The following is a 22,210-nucleotide window of genomic DNA, read 5'->3' as shown; positions in this document are numbered from 1 at the left end:
AAATGGAGAAAAACTGAAAGCCTTTCCTCTAACATCTGGAACACGAGAAAGATGCCCACTGTCAACACTGTTATTCAGTATAGTACTGGAAATTCTAGCTAGAGCACTCAGAAAAGAGAAGGATATAAAGGACATCCATATTGGACAGAAATAAGTTAAATTATCCTTATTTACAGATGATATCATCTTATATTTGGAAAAATCTAAAGACTCCATGAGAAAACTATTAGAATGGATAAACAAATTTAATAAAGTTGAAGGATGCAAAATCAGCATACAATAATTAGTAGCATTTCTATATGTGAACAGTGAACAATGTGAAAAAATTAAAAAAGCAATCCCATTTACAATAGCCACACATAATTTGTAAAATTATTATTATTATTATTTTAATTTTTTTTTTTTTTTTTTTTTTTTTTTTTTCAGTGTCTTGGTTTTTTTCTTTCGCCCAGGCTGGGGTACAGTGGTGTGATCTCGGCTCACTGCAAGCTCCGCCTCCCAGGTTCATGCCATTCTCCTGCCTCAGCCTCCCGAGTGGCTGGGACTACAGGCGCCCGTCACCAAGCCTGGCTAATTTTTTTGTATTTTTAGTAGAGAGGGAGTTTCACCATGTTAGTCAGGCAGGTCTTGATCTCCTGACCTCATGATCCACCCACCTCGGCCTCCCATATAAAATTAAAAACCTAGGAATTAACTTAAGCAAAGAAGTGAAAGATCTCTATAATGAAAACTAGAAAACACTGATGAAGGAAATTGAGGAAGACACCAAAAAATGAGAAAAAAAAAATTTGATGTTCATGGATTAGAAGAATCAATACGGTTAAAACTCCTATACTACCCAAAGCAATTTACAGATTCAATTCAATCCCTATCAAAGGTGCAATGACATTCTTTACAGAAATAGAAAAAAAAAAAATCATAAAATTTACATAGATCCACAAAAGACTGAGAATAGTAAAAGCTATTCTAATCAAAAATAACAAACCTACAGGAATCATATTACCCAACTTCAAATTATACTGCAGAGCTGTAGTAACCAAAACAGCAGGGTGCTAGCATAAAAAGAGACACACAGGATAATGGGACAGAATAGAGGACCCAGAAACAAATCCACATACTTATAGTGAACTCATTTTTAACAAAGGTACCAAAAATGTACACTGGGGTAAAGATGATCTCTTCAACAAATGGTGCTGGGAAAACTGGATATTCATATGCAAAAGAATGAAACAAGACCCCTATCTATCACTGTTATACAAAAATAAAATCAAACTGGGTTAAAGACTTAAATTTAATACCTCAAACTATAAAATGACTACAAGAAAACATTGGGGAAATTTTCTTGGACTTTGGTCTGGGTAAAGATTTCTGGAGCTACACCCCACAAGCACAGGTAACCAAAGCAAAAATGGAAAAATCAGATTACATTAAATTAAAAAGCTTCTGCACAGCAAATGATACAACCCACAAAGTGAAGAGACAACCCACAAAATGGGATAAAATATTTTTGAACTATCCATCTGACAAGGAATTAATATCCAGAATCTATAAGGAGCTCAGACAAATCTATAGGAAAAAGTCTAATAATACAATCAAAAAATGGGCACAAGATTTGAATAATTTCTCAAAAACAGACATACAAATGGCAAACAAGTATATGAAAAGGTGTTCAACATCACTGATCAGCAGATAAATGCAAATGAAAACTACAATGTGATATCATCTCACCTCAGTTAAAATGGCTTATATCCAAAATATAGGCAATAACAAGGGCTGGTGAAGATGTAGGAAAAAGGAAACCTTCATACACTGTTGGTAGGAATGTGATTTAGTACAACCACTACTGAGAGTTTGGAGGTTCCTTAACAAACTAAAAATGTAGGATCCATGAATTCCACTGGTGGGTATATGCCCAACAGAAAGGAACATAGTATATCGAAAAGATATCAGCACACCTATGTTAGTTGCAGCACTGTTTACAGTAGCTACAATTTGGAAGCAACCTAAGTGTCTAACAACAGATGAATGGATAAAGAAAACGTGGTACAGGTACATAATGCAGTACTATTCAGCCATAAAATAGAAGGAGATCTAGTCATTTGCAACAACATGGATGAACTGGAGAACATTATGTTAAGTGAAATAAGCTAGGAACAGAAAGACAAACACTGTATGTTCTCACCTATTTGTGGGATCTAAAAATAAAATTAATTGAACTTATGAACATAAAAACTAGAAGGATGGTTACCAGAGGCTGGGAAGGGTGAAGAGGGGCTGGTGGCAGTGGGGGGTGGGAGATGGGAACGGTTAAAGGGTACAAAAATAGAAATAATGAGTAAGACCTACTATCTGATAACACAATAGATTGACTATAGTCAATAGTAATTGAATTGTACATTTTAAAATAATTTAAAGAGTATAATTGGATTGTTTGTAACTCAAAGGACAAATGCCAGAGGGGATGGATACTCCATTCTCTATGATGTGATTATTTTCCTTGCATGCCTGTATCAAAACACCTCATTCCCATAAATATGTACACATATATCTACTCACAAAAATAAAAAAGCATAAGAACAAATAGCAACTAAATGTTCCTAATCCATTTGTATGATTCTTCTGTTTTCGACATATGACCTTCTGGAAAAATAAGGGAAGCTAGTAATTTCAAATGGTTTAATCTCCCCACCATTGCAGCCTTACAAAAATGCTGAGCTATCTAATGATGTCATTTCTGTATTCCCGTTTGTAACATTTTTATTAATGTATTCATGTTTATAACATTTTCATTTTAGTCTCTTAAAAAGTGGCATGAACAAATTTCTTTGTACTAAGAAAAATATTAAACTGTAACAACTAATAGAAAAATGTAAATCACAACTACCTAAGGATTTCTTATAGGCTACAAATCTAATTCCCGTTTATAAAGTTGATGCCAGCAGTTTATATATGAAATAATATATCTTTTTAAGTTCTGTGCCTTTAATTTAGCTTCTCTTGTTTCATAGCACTTTAATTCCATCATATTGCTCAAAGATATATGTTTCCCTGGGACATTTTAAAACTGTAAAATCTCATGGAGAACTTCAGATAGATTCAAATGTTACATTTATTTCTTGAGTCTCAGATTTAGCCATAATCCTGTTAACAACGGGTAAGGAACAATGTTATTTTGTTTCCGAGTTGAGTGTGTGTGTGTGTGTGTGCGTGTGTGTGTGTGTGTGTGTTTACCTTGCTATAATCAATGCTCTATCCTAAGAGACTTGAAAACATTTAATCTTTTTTGATACCCAAAATATCATTTCTAATTCTATATTATCTCCTTTCCTGTTTTGTCTGCCAATGAAGGAAGAAGAGAAAGATGAAGTTTCTTTATTCCTTTACAGCATCAAGAACTCTCACAACACACATTATGAAATAAGAACCAAATTCTGAACATAACAACACCAAGTCATGTTTACCAAATTTGTAAATCAAACTGAGACACCTCATTAAAATGATTGAAAGCACCAAAGAGCAGCTCTTCAAGGATGCATCAAGAAACACTAAAATTACACAAGCTCGCTTGAAAGACTCATAATTTCGTGGCCATAGCATTCTCAGACACACCAATTCATAAGCAGGACGCTGGCCAGATAAGCCATTGTGTTAATCAGTATAAAAGGAAAGAGTGAGCCTGTAATGTTTTATTTGTATTGTTGCTGGTGGTAACTGTAGAACTCACATAAAGACTAGTCTAAGTGGCTTTAAATAAATCCATAGCATTTCAGAAAGGTGGTGACAGAGGTAATAGAGATCGGGGAGGAAAGAAAATGATCCTAAAATGATAAAGAAAATCGGGGCTAAAGTTCCCTCCTCACCTCCCAACAGAGATTGAGCAGGTGTTTCTTCCAGATTACAAAATACAGAGGAATGTTAATTTACCACTTTCACATAGACAATAACACTCTGATGCTTTATGTCTAATAGAATATGGGCTTCCATGTCATTTTCTCCATGTTAAAAATATTACATTAAAGTTATTTTTTCGAAGTTACATTTGATAATAGAAATGTACATGGAGACTTGTTCAGCCTTTTGGTTTCAAATTATAGCAGAATACAGAGGTAAAACATTTCAATTTAATATTCATTAGTCAAATGGATTACTAACATTCATCTTGATGTGTATTTATGTTTGGGATTGTTTGATTTGCTAAAAGCTAGGAATATTGTATACAGTGCAGAGAACTTGCATCCATATTGCAAAATCAGAATCAATTATCTCAAGTGTAGACTATTATCACAAAAAAGATGTTTCATACTTGCAAAAACACACATCACTCTCATCTGGTAAACAGTAACTACTAAAATATTTATAAATATCACATCGTAATTCGTATGTCACACATGGTAGTGATAGTCAATTTTTATGTCTCCCAATTAAAAGCAATTATGTATTGTATAATGCATAGTCACCCATTTGTGTATCTAACAGAAAAATAAATGATTTTCTTAATATCTCCACAGGGATTACTTTCTCATCCTGCTGTGCAAATAATGTCAATATAATATTGAAGGAGGTAAAACACCATGGCTTTCTGAAGTTTGTTTGCATTTGTTTTCAATAATGTAATAGAACAAATTGTTTCTAGATGAGTTTAGGTTCATAATTGCTGTTCTCATTTTTTAAAAAACATTATTTGAATTGAATGCTTGGTTACTGTGTAGCAGTTAGATATCTCTCCTAGGAATAAAGCTTATAGTCAAGTGACATATATAAAAGAAGACATTTGCCATAAACACCTTGAACAAGACTTGAATTCGCATCTCAAACATAAATCATACATTGTTTAACCACAACAACTAGATTGTTGTTAATTTATAGTCGAGCATGTATTTGCATGCAGTTAAATATGTGATGAGAATAAATAGATCCTAGTCCAAATCCAATTACTTTTTACCAAGTAAAACATGGAAAGGTACAGTATAATAGTATATTAGTATGCCACACCCCTTCTCAAATGAACTTCTGATTATAAAAGAAGTGTTGAAATACCTTTGTCCATTTGTGAACAACAAAAACATTTTTTTCTTGGAATTTCATATTTTTAGTTTTATTTAGACAGAAATTCAGAATATAAAATGTTAACCACTGAATATTTTTTCAAGGTTACATTTGATGACTAAAAATGTACATGGACTTTTTTTTTTTTTTTTTTTTTTTTACCTGAAGGGTATAAACACAGGCTATGTCAAGAGCAGAATTACACACTAAGTACATTTTTCCCCAGTGTTCTTAAAGGTAGTATTGAAATGGACCCAATAGTTTCGTAGAGAGCTGTTCTTGGGTAAACATAGAAATGGACCCTTCTGGTCTTAAAACTTGAAACTTACATTTGTTTTATTTGAGTTCCTTTCTCAGGAAAGGATCCCCAGGCCTCTTAAAAAGTATCAAAGAACTGAGACTCAGCAGATCATTGCATCCAGACAATGAAACACCAGGCCCCATGTTCATCAGGATTGTGTCGCTACCATTCAGAGTCCCTATTTTCTACATTTCTTCCCCACTATAGAAACTCCTAATTTAGTCGGTCAGGGAGATGGATTTGAGACTGACCTACCATCTCCTCAACTGAAGCACTCGATTAAAGTCTTCTTCCTTGGCAATACTCATAGTCTCAGTCATTGGCCTTCTGTGCAGCCAGCAGCAGGACCTAGACTGAACCCTAGGTGTTTCGATAACCCTATGTCTTCCCTTGTAAAATTTCCTGAAGCAATCCTCCCTTGAAGATTTTCAATTTTCTTCTGAAGAAGATTTGTGGTATTTCAAAGATTCCTCTTCTGTTCCCCTACCTATTAGATTATTACATTATATTTCCTTTACTATGGGACTATATTGTAGTCTATGTGGTATATCAAAGATTAAACTAAGTCAACTAAGTGCATTTATATGGTCCATTTTAAATTAACATTTAACATTTTAAATTAACATTTGTGTGTGTGTGTGTGTGTGTGTGCGCGTGTGTGTGTGTGTCTTTAATTATGTTTACTAGGCTAGGGCCATCTTTCTACACAGCCTACATGCTCTAATATCTCCTACACCAAAATTCTTTTCTTTTATATTTCTGCCTCTTTACATTTTCCTAAAGTAGAAATGGACATAATTTTTTTTTTGTAAACTGTAATATATAATGATGCACATATTTTCTCTGTTTTTTTTTTTTTGGTTATTACTTATGCATTAAATTATGTATTAAGTAGCTGCTATTGGCCATGTACCATCCCAGTGGTTCTCAAAATGTGGTCTAAGGATACTTAGTGTTCATCAGAGCTATTCAGCTTGTCATATGAGGTCAAAACTATTTTCTTAAAATACTAAGATGCCATTTGCCTTTTTCATTCTCATTCTTTCATGACTATACAGTGGAGTTTTAAACATTAGCTCTGGTGGCTAATGGAATGTGTGCTAGTACATTTCCTAATTTTAAAATTTTCTCAGCTTTAGTTTCCACTGTGCTAAAAATCAATATCTATAATCCACATACACCAGAATCCAGCAAACATTTTCTGTAAAGGACAAGATTGCAAAGAGTTTAGGCTTGACCAACCGTATGATCTCTGTCACTACTCAACTCTCTTGTTACAGTGAGAAAACAGCTATAGATGATACGAAAATAAATGGCAGTAACTCTGTTCCAAAAAACGCTATTTACAAAAAGAAGACATTGGTTGTATTTGACTTGCAGGCTACAGTTTGGTGATCTCTAATATAAATGAAAGCTCTTTTGGTCCTCAATATTTTTTAAGAATATAGAGAGTCTCTGACACCAAGAACTTCGGAAACTACCATAGAAGTATTCCACAATCAAATTAAGCCTGTGATCTGCGGTCAAGGAGTTGTCCAGAGGGAAATTTGGACACAGTATATTGGGATTCCTGTTATATGGACAAAGTGAAAGACAATACAAAATGTGAAGGGAAGTATATACACTCATTACCCTTTAAAATTTTTTTTAAGGTTTATGTGTATGCATACATTTGTGTATGTAAATTTTAGGAAATTTAGGGAAGGTAATTGCCACAGGCTTTTATCCAATTATTCTCAATTGTTAGTGGCTTCAGAATAACCTGGGGGTAAGAACTGGCATGGGGGGTGGTCCCACTTTGAAAATTCTTCTTATGTCTGGCATTAGGCTACAGCCTATGACATCTGCCTTGTCAACAGAACCTCATACAATTCTGATGCAGAAAGCAGTAGGTAAAACTAATGTACAGTCTCACACATATGAGAAACAGCATTTGAAGCATTATCTGTAGAATTTCCTGAGCCAGAACTACTGTACTAAATAGACAGATAGATAATATAAACAATTATAAACATTTTTATAATATTCTTACATGCCGGTCTACACTGTTAGCTACTTTTAGCTTATCTGACTTTATTCTTCAATCTCTTTATTCTCTTATGCAGCCTCCAAAAATAAATAGTGTATACATAGAACGCTTAGATTATCTTCCTCCTTTCTACCTTTGTTTTGACACTTTGAGATACTTTCCCTACCCTCAACCTCATTTTCATTTGTTACCTTTTTTTTTTAACCTCTTTTAGCTGCTTGCTGTATTTTTTTTTTTATTATTCTCAACCCTTGTTTTGTCTACTTACAGCAAAATTTACTTACCATTGAGCACTGTCATATCGTATTAAAATTATGTGATTTTTTGACTTATTTAAAATAAGATCTCAGAAAAGTAAAGCTGTTTCAATCTTTGTTGTATTACAGAGTTTCTGATACTCTGTAGGTATTCACCGCATGCTAACTGAATTGAGGGAGCAGGGTCTCGTCATACATTTCCAAGGCAAAGTAACAGGGCAGTGTCACTTGATACATTACCAAGAGCTGTGTTTTATTAAATCTCATTGCCAGAACATTCTGTACATGTCTTTTCACATCTTCTCATCCTTTATTCTCTGTCCCCATCACAAAGGCCACACAAACCTAAGTAAGTATTACAGGCCTCATTAAGATAAAAATGCAGTGTCCAGAAATCACACAAAGAAATATTATTACTTCCCAACCTACCTATAACCAAGTAGTTCTCTAAAGCCCTTTGTACATTTGAAATAATGTGCTTATTTATTGAAAATCATTTGCTTAATGTGCCTCTTCTCTGATGCAGCATAAGCTGCTTGAGGGTATAAACTGTGTCTGTCTTATTCATTACCATATCCCTAGTAATGCAGTGCTTGGCTCATAAAAGACATTTGCATACTGCTGATTAAATGACAAAAAATACCATTCCCTCATTTCTCCATCTCATAAAAGGACCAATCTTTATCCCAGAAAGTGGAGATCACCTATAGACAATATTCCACTGTTATAATGCTAAATGACAACAATATATAAGGCTTAAATGAATACAAAATAAAATGAATATAGAAACATTTAAACTCTTTATGGTGAAAAATGGTTTTATTATTTTTTCCTGCAATATGAAATGAAATTCCTTAGACAAAAGAAAATATATGAAGTAAAAATCAAAAGAAAACCTCCCATATTATTGAAGGAAATATTGATGATATTCATTGGAATGGCAATAGCTTTTGACACAGTACTAGCATTTGTTTCTTACATTGCAATATAAATATAAAGATTCAGGAGAAATCCTTTAAGTTGACACTGACAAGGAAAAAACATTCTCTTAACCAACTTTAAGTAGATATTATTCTATCACAACTGACATTTTCAAATCAATGCTGCTAAAAATATGAATTTGGGACCTGACTTATTTGACATTAATCTATCTGATTTCAACAGGTATCTGTAAAAACATCCTTTAAAAAAGCAGTTAGCTTTCTGTGTCATGACGGTTGCTCCTGCAGAAGTTAAAATGTGCTGGTGTTGGCTCAGGAGTGATCGTCACTCACAGGAAACTAACTGGAGGAAGATTCTAGGAGGCTCAGTGCTCTGCAGGAGCTTGTTGCCACAGCCACCAATAAGCTAACAGCGGAAACTGCCTAAAACTATTCTTTTTAACATCCGGTATTTTGAAAATAGTTCACCCTTTCACTATGCTGTTAATAAAAAGTCATAATACAATTTTGTTCTGAATTTATCTAATACCTTATGGTTGGTAGATAATGGCAGTCCTTTAGAATTGGTTATCCTTTTATTCTTCATCTGTAGCTGTTTATGTGGTGGTAAAAACTTGCTTGTGTTAGGTAGGGCATATATTGATTACTCTTTCGGTCTGAATAAGAATATTTTAAGTCATTGGCTACAGAGAATTAAAGAAAGATCATCAAGTGTTATTCCTGAGCTATAGGGCAACCAGACGTAATTTGCTACATTGTTATGAACATGATTGCCACTGTTATGATTGGATGAAAGAACAGATACTCGTTCTTGACAGCCCTTGATGGGGTTGATGGATGAAGTACATGTGTCAATACATCCCAGACACTTGTATAACTTTAGACTCTACTGTTCTTTATCACAATCTGACTTGTATTAACCAATATTTATGGAAAACTACTTAAAGTCCATGTCAGATGATTTTATTACAGACTTCCCCTGCTCCTCTGGAAGTATGTTGACAGTCTACACTGTGCCCTTGACTTAAACCGAATCCTCTAGAGCTGTGAAAAGTTATCCTGCATTGCTGTGGCTCCTGTTAGTGTTGTTCATGCTGTGTTGAATGACCTTTATGCTTCTAGCTTGCACTAACATATGCTTTAGGATATAAATATAACATCTACTGTATCTTTCAATACACCTTTTAAAGTCAGTTTATATTGGCATTTCTCTACGACCTAATTAATGTTACTTTTTTTCTTATGGACAATATGAATACTGTAATTGATAAAAGTGAGTTCATTACTATATCTACTTGGATGCATAGAGAAAAAGTGCAGGCAAATAATAGGACTAAATAGATTTCATTTTTATTTTATATTATTATTTTTGTGATGGAGTCTCACTCTGTCGTCGAGGCTGGAGTACAGTGGGATGATCTCAACTCACTGCAACCTCCACCTCCTGGGTTCAAAAGGTACTCCCGACCAGGTGTGGTGATTCATCCTTGTGATCACAGCAATTTGGGAGGTCAAGGTGGGTAGATCACCTGAGGTCAGAACTTTGAGACCAGCCTGGCCAACATGTGAAACCCCATCTCTACTAAAATTACACAAATTAGCCAGGCGTGGTGGTGGGTGACTATAATCCCAGGTACTTGGGAGGCTAAGGCAGGAGAATCACTTGAACCCAGCAGGCGGAGATTGCGATGAGCCAAGATTGCGTCACTGCACTGCAGCCTGGGTGACAGAATGAAACTCTGTCTCGAAAAACAAAACAAAACAAAACAAAAGCAACAAAAAAAGATTCTCCTGCCTCAGCCTCCTAAGTAGCTGGGATTACAAGCAGGTATCACCACATCCAGCTATTTTTTTTTTTTTTTTTTTTGTATTTTTAGTAAAGATGGTGTTTCATCTTGTTGGCTATGCTGGTCTCGAACTCCTGGCCTCAAGTGATCAGTCTGCCTCGGCCTCACAAAGTGCTGGGATTACAGGTGTGAGCCGCCATGCCCGACCTCATTTTTAATTACTAATCTTTCTTCCTTTTATTTTCTCAAATTTGTATTTGTATTCTCTAAATGCCTTACTTATTTTATCTATTTTTATAAACAAAGCATATTAATAGAATAGGTAGCCAATATGATTACGTCTTTTTTTACACTAATCATTGCTGAAACACTCTTTTATGCACTATATCATTAATCATCAGAGTCATGTTAAGATATAGGTAGCAGTTATGTCCTATTTATTTTCTTATTTTGGAGGGATTATTTATATAGATGCATAATTTCTTTATTTATATAACAAGATGGGGTCTTGCTCTGTCTCCCAGGCTAGAGTATAGTGGCATAATCTCAGCTCACTGCATCCTCAACCTCCATGGCTTAAGTGATCCTCCTCTCTCAGCCTCTCCAGTAGCTAGGACTAACTAAGGCATGTACCACCACCCCCAGCTAACTTTACTATTTTTTTTATAGAGACAGCGTCTCCTTATGTTATCCAGGCTGTTCACAAACTCCTGTGCTCAAATGATCCTACTGCCCCAGCTTCCTGAAATGCTGGGATTACAGGCATGGGCCAGCATGCCTAGAATCATTTTATAGATAAGGAAAATAAGCTTTCTGCCAGTTAACTTGCTCAAAGTCATGCAGGTTTGAAAAAAATGAAATTGGCATTTGAATACAGGTTTCTCTGACTACAGAGTAAAAGTGTTTAACTTGGCCGGGCGCGGCGGCTCATGCTTGTAATCCCAACACTTTGGGAGGCCGAGGCGGCGGATCACGAGGTCAGGAGATAGAGACCATCCTGGTTGACACCATGAAACCCTGTCTCTACTAAAAATACAAAAAAATTAGCCGGGCGAGGTGGTGGGCGCCTGTAGTCCCAGCTAATCCGGAGGCTGAGACAGGAGAATGGCATGAACCTGGGAGGCGGAGCTTGCAGTGAGCCGAGATCACACCACTGTGCTCCAGCCAGGGCTACAGAACGAGACTCTGTCTCCAAAAAAAAAAAAAAAAAAAAAAAAAGGATTTAACTTTATACTACAGTTGGATCTCCAATCATTTAGCTCATGCTTTTGTTGAGTTGTCCGTTACCTTTTTAATCTCATTATCATTTGGCATCTCTCAGACCAGCCATTAGTAATTAGGGGAGCAACTCTTTGGTTTTCTGTGAAGCATACTCACTCATATTCTGAAAAGTCATTCACAATCCTGTGGTTCTTTGGTAAATTTTTATTGCTTTCTTTCACAGTGATATAAAAGAATAGATATAAAATGATGATATTCATTTTATATGGTCTATTTTTTGTTACATGGAATGCAAGTTAAATTTCAGAGTGGGAAAAAATCCTAGAATCTTCTTATATAGTAACAATTTAAAAATTGGCTCTCTCCTTCCCCTAGTCCCTTCTGCTTCTCAATATCCCAAGGTATATCAGTTTAAATGTCAGGCAATATGTCATTGAAACTATTGTCCTTTCAGTGGCACCAGAAGATAATGACAGCTTAATCATTCTATCTCCTCTTGAGAAGACATAGGCAGCCTTGAATGGCTATCTGAGAGAAGGGTTAGATGACTGTTCTATGATATGTTCTGTAACTACACAATGAATTACTGCAGTACCTAGATACTTAAATGAAATAACTTTGTTTTCTTCTTAAGTGATGAAGACTACAGACCTAAGTAGAATAAGTATTTTTGCTTTCATTTAAATAAGAGTGTAATAAAATCATAAAATTAGAAAGAAAACAAGTAAAAACTAAAACTATGAAGAATCTCTTAGTAAACTCAGCAGAACTTAGTTCCTGGTATCTGCCCATAGCAGTCTGTGCTGAGAACAGTTATTTAACTTATGACTCTTTAAAAATATTTTTAAATGAGAAATAAAAAATGTGTTTTGATAAAGTTGGGTTATTAGTACTAAAATAATAAGAATAATATACTTAAATAAGGAAAATTATTCATAACAAAACAAAAAATATCTACAAGACAGTGGATACCTTGGAACATAAAGCAAAGTGGTATCATAATGAATGATTAAGGTCATAATGATGTTGGTATGTTGGGTATAGTTTATGTACCACAAAACATAGGCTTAGCTCACTTCTCTTTTTAGAGAACATAGAAATATTTGGAAGTAAGACATAAGGAGTATTTCAGAATTAAAAAAAAAAAAATGTAAATTCCAGTTGTCCTACTTACCGCATGATCTTGGAAAAATAATTTATTATTCTTAGCCTCAGTTCATTTTCTGTTCTTAAAGTAACTGGACACTGTTTTGAGAATTATATTAGAAAATATGGGAGTGTTTATGAGTCCCAGGCTTGCTGTAGGTGTTTCCTCAGTGCTAGTTTTGTTTGCTCTCATTCTCTCTCTTTTTTTTTTTTTTTTTTTTTTAATTTTACTCTAAGCTCTGGAATACATATGCACCACCAGATTTGTTTGATAGGTATATATGTGCCATGGTGGTTTGCTGTACCTATTAAGTCATCTAGGTTTTCAGTCCCACATGTGTTAGATATTTCTACTAATGCTCTCCCTCCCCTTGTCCTCACCCTCAACAGGCCCTGGTGTGTGACGTTCCCCTCCTTATGTCCATGTGTTCTCATTGTTCAACTCCAACTTATGAGTGAGAATATGTGGTGTTTGGTTTTCTGTTCCTGTGTTAGTTTGCTGAGAATGATGGTTTCCAGTTTCATCCATGTCCCTGCAAAGGACATGAACTCATTCTTTCTTATGCCTGCATAGTATTCCATGGTGTATATGTGCCACATTTTCTTTATCCAGTCTATCATTGATGGGCATTTGGATTGCTTCCAAGTCTTTGCTATTGTGAATAGTGCTGCAATAAACATCTGTGTGCATGTGTCATTACAGTAGATGATTTATAATCCTTTAGGTATATACCCAGTAATGGGATGGCTGGGTCAAATGGTATTTCTGGTTCTAGATCCTTTAGGAATCACCACACTGTCTTCCACAATGGTTGAACTAATTTACACTCCCACCAACAGTGTAAAAGCATTGTTATTTCTCAATATCCTCCCCAGCATCTGTTGTTTCCTGACTTTTTAATGACTGCCATTCTAACTGGCATGAGATGGTATCTCATTGTGGTTTTGATTTGCATTTCTCTAATGACCAGTGATGATGACCTTTTTTGCAAATGTTTGCTGGCCCCATAAATGTCTTCTGACAAAAACAAGCAATGGGGGAAAGGATTCCCTATTTAATAAATGGTGCTGGGAAAACTGGCTAGCCATATGCAGAAAACAGAAACTAGATCCCTTCTTTACACCTTTTTCAAAAATTAACTCAAGATCGATTAAAGACTTAAATGTAAAACCTAAAATCATAAAAACCCTAGAAGAAAACCTAGACAATACCATTTAGGACATAGGCATGGGCAAAGCCTTCATGACTAAAACACCAAAAGCAATCGCAACAAAAACCAAAATTGACAAACGGGATGTACTTAAACTAAAGAGCTTCTGCATGGCAAAAGAAACTATCATCAGAGTGAACAGGCAACCTACAGGATGGGAGAAAATTTTTGCAGTCTATCCATCTGACAAAGGTCTAATATCCAGAATCTACAAGGAACTTAAACAAATTTACAAGAAAAAAAAAAAAAAAAAAAAAACAACTCCATCAAAAAGTGGGTGAAGGATATGTACAGACACTTGTTTGCTTTAAGTTACTTATACCTGTTTCAACATGTACTAAAATAGAGCATAAAAAAAGGCTAGCAAATTTTTGAAAAACAATGTTTCTTAATGTCAATTAACTCATTACCAAAATCACATAAGAGAAAAAGAAAAAACAATGTAAAACTTCATTAATTAAGAGTTAATTGGGGTGAGGAAGTTATCATCTGTAATTAGTTAAAAGTCAGAAATGTAGGGCATTTATAACCAAATATGAATTTGTTTCCTTTAGGGCTATAAAGCACCATAAGCCAATTATTAAACAATGCTACCAAAGAACGATTCTGAAAAATCTACTTTAACGAAGAGATAAGAGACACATAATTAGGACACTATTCTATACAAGTGCTCTAATAGACTGCTTAGAACAAGTTGTTTTCTTAAATAAGTTAAACAGTTTCATCTTAAGTCCCTACCTAACCCAAAAAACTATTAATTTACTAATTTTATCAAAGGTAATTTTTGTCTATCCCTCAAGTGCAAATCTATTCACAGATTTCTACAATAAAGTCAATATGAATTCTGAATAAAGTTAACTCAATAAACTTTGGTTATCAGTGACTGGTAGAAGAATCAAAATGGATCTGGGAACTAAAATCAGTATATTCCTATTTTGATTTTAGTAACTCAAATGTAATCCACTTTGGTTTTATTTAGGAAACAATCCTTGACCAACATCACCAATTACTTGAGGAGTTGTAGGGGAATAGTTTCTCAGGCTTTTTAGTTGGAGATTTAAGTCAAGAAAGCCTAGCATGAAGTTCCTGAAACTGAATCTCTAATAGGAATTCTTACATATCTATCAATCTGGTAATTTGTGGAGATATATTTTGACATTCTCAACATTCAAAGTTAACTGTCAAAATTGGCTACTTAGTTATAGATTCATACCAAACAAATGACTTGCCACCATATTACTGCAAGTTTAAAAAAGAAAGAAAACTGCCAGCAATATAACAAGCTCTATGTTAAATAATTTGAAACATAAGATAGCGAACTAGATTTATTTTAGTTAAAAGGAAAGTGCTTATATCCATCTCTTCATATATCATTCATTCATTAATTCTTTTTTTTTATTCATTGAGCATTCACACTGCTTTGCACCCTCTTAAGGGCATCAGATGCGACAATTAAGTGTGGGTCACTGCCATGAAAGGGCTTCTCTGAAATATTGGTGTCTTGGCTGGAGAAAAAAAATCATATTTAAGATAATATGATTAAAAGCTATTTAGTATCTAAACAAAATCCAGTAGTGTGAAGATACTACCAGGATGGTAGAAGATCGGGTCTTGATGGGGCTGGAAAGTGTTAAACACATAAATGTTTATTTAACAAATAAAGACAGAAGGGACATAGTAAGAAAAACTGACTTCTCCCTCCTTTTTTTTTTTTTCCATCTCAGGATCCCTTTACACTGCTAAAAAGTATTGATTTCTCTGAAGAGTTTTTGTTTATGTGGATTACACCTGTTGATATTCATTGTACCCAAAATTAATCTGATAATTTCAAATATATATGCTTATTCATTCATTAATAATAAATTCACTAAACATTAATATAAATAACAAATATAATTTTGGATGAATATAAATTGTTTTAAATAAAATAGAAGAGTTTAATTGCCTACCACTTGCAAATTCCTTGGTATCTGACTTAATAGAGGATAAGTGGATTCTTTTATCTGATTTTCCACTTAATTTATTAAGAAACATACAAATTGAAATACGAGGAAAGCCCAGCTTTATACAGGAATGTAACTGGAGGGGAGAAGAGTATTTCAATAGCCTTCTCATATAATTTTGGATATTTTTGATGAAACATAAAAACTCCATCTTAGTTAGAATACGGAATCCAAAACATATCAATGAACTCTTCTCAAAGAACTCATAGTATCCCAAGGCCACACCATGAGAACACTTGGATATAAAGGAAATAACATTAGATCAATCAAACCAATTACCAATCTATAAAATCAGATTGCCTGTCTTTCTAATTTTTATATGAAAAACTCATGTTGTAATACTTGACATTTTATTTATTTATTTATTTATTTATTGAGACGGATTCTTGCTCTGTTGCCCAGGCTGGAGTGCAGTAGCGCGATCTCGGCTCACTGCAAGCTCCGCTTCCCAGGTTCACGCCATTCTCCCGCCTCAGCCTCCCGAGTAGCTGGGACTACAGGCACCCGCCACCAGGCCCTGCTAATGTTTTTGTATTTTTAGTAGAGACGGGGTTTCACCATGTTAGCCAGGATGGTCTGGACCTCCCGACCTCGTGATCCACCCTCCTCAACCTCCCAAAGTGCTGGGATTACAGATGTGAGCCACTGTGCCTGGCCCATACTTGGCATTTTAAATCAACGAATTTGCAAATCAATATAAGGTTTTGTACAAAAGTACTAAATTAATTTACATACCTTGGTTATTTTATACAGATAATTATAAGTTGTCACATTCAAAGCTAGAATAATGTAATGCAAGTAGTCTAGTAAACTTAACTCCTATGATTCATGCATTTGACTAATATTTATTAAGAGCCTTCTAAGTCCTAGGTATTATTATGGATACTGGACATGCAGTATATAACAAAACAGGCAAAAATAACTCCTTTATGGAACTTACATTCCAGTGGGAATAACAGACCACAAATGAGATAATTAATTAAAAAATAAAACATGTTACACAGAAGTACTACAGGCAAATATAAAGCAGGAAGTAATATAGAAAATATGATGTGTTAGGGATTGGTGGTTGGAACGTCATTAGATGGTGCATCCAGGAAAAGCCTCAATGAGAGAGGAAGATTAATGTAAAGAGCAAAAGAGTATTAGGAAGCAATCCATGAAGCTATCAGGGAAAAGAGTTTTCAAGGCAGAGGATAGCAAGTGCAAAGGCCCTAAGTTGGATGCATGCCTTATCTGTTTAAATAAAATGGACAAAGAGAAATAAGTAGGAATTAATTCAGAGAAGGTAGGAGGAAAGGAGGAGATAGAGCAAGGGCAGATTACACAGGATTTCTAGTTCTGAAAAAGGACTTTGGCATTTACTCCGAATGAAACGGAAAACTACTGAGAATTTTGAGCAGAAGGGTGACAAGATGCCACTTGTGTTTTAACAGGATCACTCTGGCTGCTGTACTGAGTACTCACTGAAGGAGTGCCAAGTTGGAACACTCAGGATATTTTCAGCTACAAGTAGCAATATATCAAACCAAACATGGCTTAAGCAGTTAGGGCATTTAATATTTCTCCTAACATGGGCTCCAGAAGATGAATTAAGTAGTTCCCCAATGTTGGTAAGAACCTGAAGGTTGTTTCCTATTTTGCTGATGGCACGATGTCCAGCTGTCTATTGAGCATTCCTTCAGGCCTGCATAAGGGCTGCCTTGGCTCCTTGCATTACATGCTATTTTGACAACATGGCTTCTGTTGAGGGTGGAGGTGGTTCTCTTTTATATGGGAATAATATGCAACCTAGCCTACTAAAATATCTACCTTTAAATACCCACATGTGAATGGGAACAGTGTGACCAAGACTGGTTTTAGCCTCTCTTGTGTGATGTCACATAGCAAATAATAATAGGGGTTTGAGATGTTGCAGACTGCAGAAGCCTGGAGGTATTCTGTTCATGGGACTTGGCCATGTTAAGACTCACTTCGCTGTCATGACAACTGAAGAGATCAATGTCTCAGAAGATTTGCAACCCACCTCAGAGCCATAGCACACCTGAGAAGCAGCTATGGCTTTGACAGGGCTGCTGCATATGTTCATGTAACTTCGTACTTGACCAAGAGTTTTAGTAGAGGCTGAAGCTCAATCTGTATTCTTCTCAACAGTCTGTGGGCCCCAATGGAAGTTGGATTTTTTTCTGTTCATCATCCATGAGTTCATAGGATGATTTTTTATTGTAATTTGCAAAAAAGTGCTTTTTAGACTAGTTGTACCCTGGTTTACTGATTTTTCATCCCTGGGCATAATTCCTGAACTAAATCAGAAGAAGAGGTGGGTGATTGTTTGAGAAGTATCTAAATGTCTGTCATGGAAATATTTCTTAAATGGGTAGATCTATGTTAATCCTTTTTTAAAAAATTTATGTATTTATTTTTAATTATATATTAAGTTCTGGGATACATGTTAATACCTTTTTATTAAGAAGTTTGTGGATATTAAAAAGAAACTGTGGATTATAAACTTTCATATATTTATCTATCATGTCATTATTGCTATAGCATCAATGTGTTTAATAATTTTTCTAACAAGTAACCTATTTTGATATTTTATTAATTACTAAGGAGCACAGCATGGGTTTTCCTAAAAAACAAAACTGAAGGTAAGTTTAACGTTTATAGAGGCAATTTAAAGTTAATTTCTTAGTCAATCCAAATTCTTAACATTAATTTACACAGTAGTTTATGAGTAGATATATCAGCAATTAACATAAACTAAAAGAGTAACCTTGTTACATATAAATGCAAGGGAAATGGCCTGATAAGGTACAAAGGCAGAGAGCTTTGAGGTAGGTCTGATAATGAAAATTTTCTTTAGTTTTTGTATGTTTATCACGGCACTATTCACAATAGCAAAGACTTGGAATCAAGCCAAATGTCCATCAGTGACAGACTGGATTAAGAAAATGTGGCACATATACACCATGGAATACTATGCAGCCATAAAAAAGGATGAGTTCGTGTCCTTTGTAGCGACATGGATGCAGCTGGAAACCATCATTCTCAGCAAACTATCACAAGAACAGAAAACCAAACACCGCATATTCTCACTCATAGGTGGGAAGTGAACAATGAGATCACTTGGACTCTGGAAGGGAAACATCACACACCGAGGCCCATCATGGGGAGGGGGCAGGGGGGAGGGATTGCATTGGGAGTTATACCTGATGTAAATGACGAGTTGATGGGTGCTGACGAGTTGATGGGTGCAGCACACCAACATGGCACAAGTATACATATGCAACAAACCTGCACATTATGCACATGTACCCTAGAACTTAAAGTATAAGAATAATAATAATAATAATAATAATAAAATCAATTCATGGCTTTCAACTCTTACTAAATTTTGACATAAATAAAAGTTTATCTTCAGAAACATGTTAATAATGAATTTATTCTTTTGAGAATATAAAACCCTAGCCATGAATCTAGTACCCAAGACATAAGTATTTTCTTAGCAAAAAAGGATGTCACAGGTACCAGGGAATAGCTAGCAAAAAAAAAAAAAAAAAAAAAAAAATTGCTAGAAACAAACAAACAAAAGAAATGGGGAAAAAATCATAGCTACTACACAGCACAGACTTAAACATTTGGAGATGATAAAGAAGATAAGAAGATCATGTATTTTTCAAATATATAAGTAATGATAAATTTTAATAACCTCCACCAAATAGAACCTAAAGGTACCTTACAGATTCTATTTAAAAAGGAAGAGAACCTCAGCCTAAGCAGGCAGAAATGCCTTTTCTACATCTTTCTTAGCCTATAGGTCAACTCCTAACATTTATGTTCACCTGGCCTAACCTTCATTATCTAGCTCATACATTTCAGAGATATTTCACTTTATCCTATCTCCCATGAATTACCAGTCAGATTGAAAATCCCTTTGTATTAGATACTGCCCACAATATTAGTTATTAGGCAACCCCATAGACACCATCCCTGTTCTTACTACCACCAGTCCCTATTCTCAATTTCATTATCAACAATGGAAGGAATTACTGATAGGATAGAGAGTATTCTGGAGTCATCACAAAAAGTACGACCTATCAGGCACAGGGGTGGACAATGCACACTCCTAGGAAAATAGTCACATCCTTCTTATATTTCGTGGCCATTTTCCTATCCATGGAAAGATAAATAAATAAAAGGGCTTGAAGGAATTTCAGAGCTTATCAGATTAGTACCTCTTTACCAAACAACTAATTTATATTATTCTTATTACTGACACACTAAAATTAATCATAATTTAAGGAAGATGTAAGTTTTTTTATTGTACAGTGATCTAGATATATTTTTATCTAGAACTTTTGAGTGACTGCTTCTAATAAATGTAAGTGGCCGGGCGCGGTGGCTCAAGCCTGTAATCCCAGCACTTTGGGAGGCCGAGATGGGCGGATCACAAGGTCAGGAGATCGACACCATCCTGGCTAACACGGTGAAACCCCATCTCTACTAAAAAATACAAAAACCTAGCTGGGTGACGTGGCAGGCACCTGTAGTCCCAGCTACTCAGGAGGCTGAGGCAGGAGAATGGCATGAACCCAGGAGGCGGAGCTTGCAGTGAGCTGAGATCCGGCCACTGCACTCCAGCCTGGGCGACAGAGCGAGATTCGGTCTCTAATAAATATAAGTACTATTTAGGTGACAAGAAGATGGATTGGAATTTTCTAGTCAAAGAGACCTGTGTTGCCATCTAGTTTCCAACCTTTCTGTCTGTGTGACTATGGACAGCCTAATTTGCTTCCCTGAGTCAGTTCCTCTCATGTCACCTATTACAGATTCAATAAATTATTAATGTTAAATAATTTATTGGCAAAAATTCTGCCATGAAATGTTCATAGTTCATAATTTTAATCCTTGTATGAATTGGCAATAGACAACTTCTCTCTCTCTCATATATAGATTTATACACACACACACACACACACACACACACACACACACACACAACTCATAAAGGGCAAAGGGCAAGCAATTCAACCCACTCCAAGATACTTTTGTACGTAATTACCTTCTCCAATATTGCCCTTCACATAGACTCTAAATTACTGAAACTATTCCATCCTATGCCTACACTTTGTACTTTTCATGTATTAAAATTTCCCTGCTTGGTTCACTTTTTTGTGGCAGGGCTGTGGCAGGACTGCTGTGGTGTTTGTCCCTCTGGTCTCTCTGAGCTACCCAGTGGCATCCTCATTGCTGCAGTGACACCTGACCTCACCACGATGACAGAGCAGATAACCCTTTGTGACACTCTCAAAGGCCAGGATAGCTGGGTAACCAGATCACTACTACCCTGGACATGATACAGTTCTCCTCTTAAGACAAAACCATCATCATGTGGATGTTGAGCAGGGACGAAACCAACTATGGCATCCCACAGCATGCCCTGAAGGGTCATTCCCACCTTGTCTATGACAAAGTCATCTCTTCAGATGGCCACTTTTTCCTCTCAGGCTCCTGAGATGGAAACCTGTGCTTCTGGGGGCTCACACAGGGCACCACTGAGATGACATATAGGCCATACCAAGGACGTGTTGAGTGCGGCCTTCTCCATTGACAACCAGAAGACTGTCTCTGGATTCTGAGATAAAACCATCATGTCATGGTTATAACCCTGAGTATATACAAATACATTGTCCAGGTGGAGAGCCACTCAGAGTGGGTGTCTTATGTCCACTTTTCACCTAACAGCAACACTATCATCTCTGTAGCTAGGACAAGTTGGTCAAGGTATGGAATCTGGCTAACTGCAAGCTGAAGATGAACCACGTTGGCCACACGGGCCATCTGAACACTGTGACTGTCTCTCCAGATGAACCCCTCTGTGCTTCTGTAGGCAATGCTGACCATAACATGCCATGGGATCCCAACACAAGCAAGCACCATGATATGCTATATGGTGAGAAAATCATCAATGTCCTGTGCTTGAGCTCCAACTACTACTGGTTCTGAGCTACCACAGGCCTTGGCATCAAGATCTGGGACTTAGAAGGCAAGATCATCATAGAAATGAAGCAAGAAGTTATCAGAAACTGCAGCAAGGTGGAGCCTCCTCATTGCACCTCTCTGGTCTGCTGATGGCCAGTCAGCTGGATACATAAACAATCTGGTGCAAGTGTGGCAGGTGACCATCAGCACCTGCTAGACATTTATGGCAGAATTTTAGGTTGTTTTAAACTGACTTTTTGATTTTTTAAAAAATAATCTTCCTACT

At 35.8% G+C, this 22,210-nt stretch overlaps 1 protein-coding gene and 1 pseudogene across 2 annotated transcripts in view; one reads left to right on the top strand and one right to left on the bottom strand.

The window, feature by feature from the left end:
* GRID2 (glutamate ionotropic receptor delta type subunit 2) overlaps positions 1–22,210 on the bottom strand; it is a 1,491,924-nt gene that overhangs the window by 940,757 nt on the left and 528,957 nt on the right. The gene's annotated exons all lie outside the window — the stretch shown is intronic.
* Positions 21,219–22,141, top strand: LOC111528656 (annotated as a pseudogene).

The sequence above is a fragment of the Piliocolobus tephrosceles genome, chromosome 3 (genome assembly GCF_002776525.5).
Source record: "Piliocolobus tephrosceles isolate RC106 chromosome 3, ASM277652v3, whole genome shotgun sequence".
Taxonomy (NCBI): domain Eukaryota; kingdom Metazoa; phylum Chordata; class Mammalia; order Primates; family Cercopithecidae; genus Piliocolobus; species Piliocolobus tephrosceles.
This window is presented reverse-complemented; position numbering and strand designations above follow the sequence as displayed.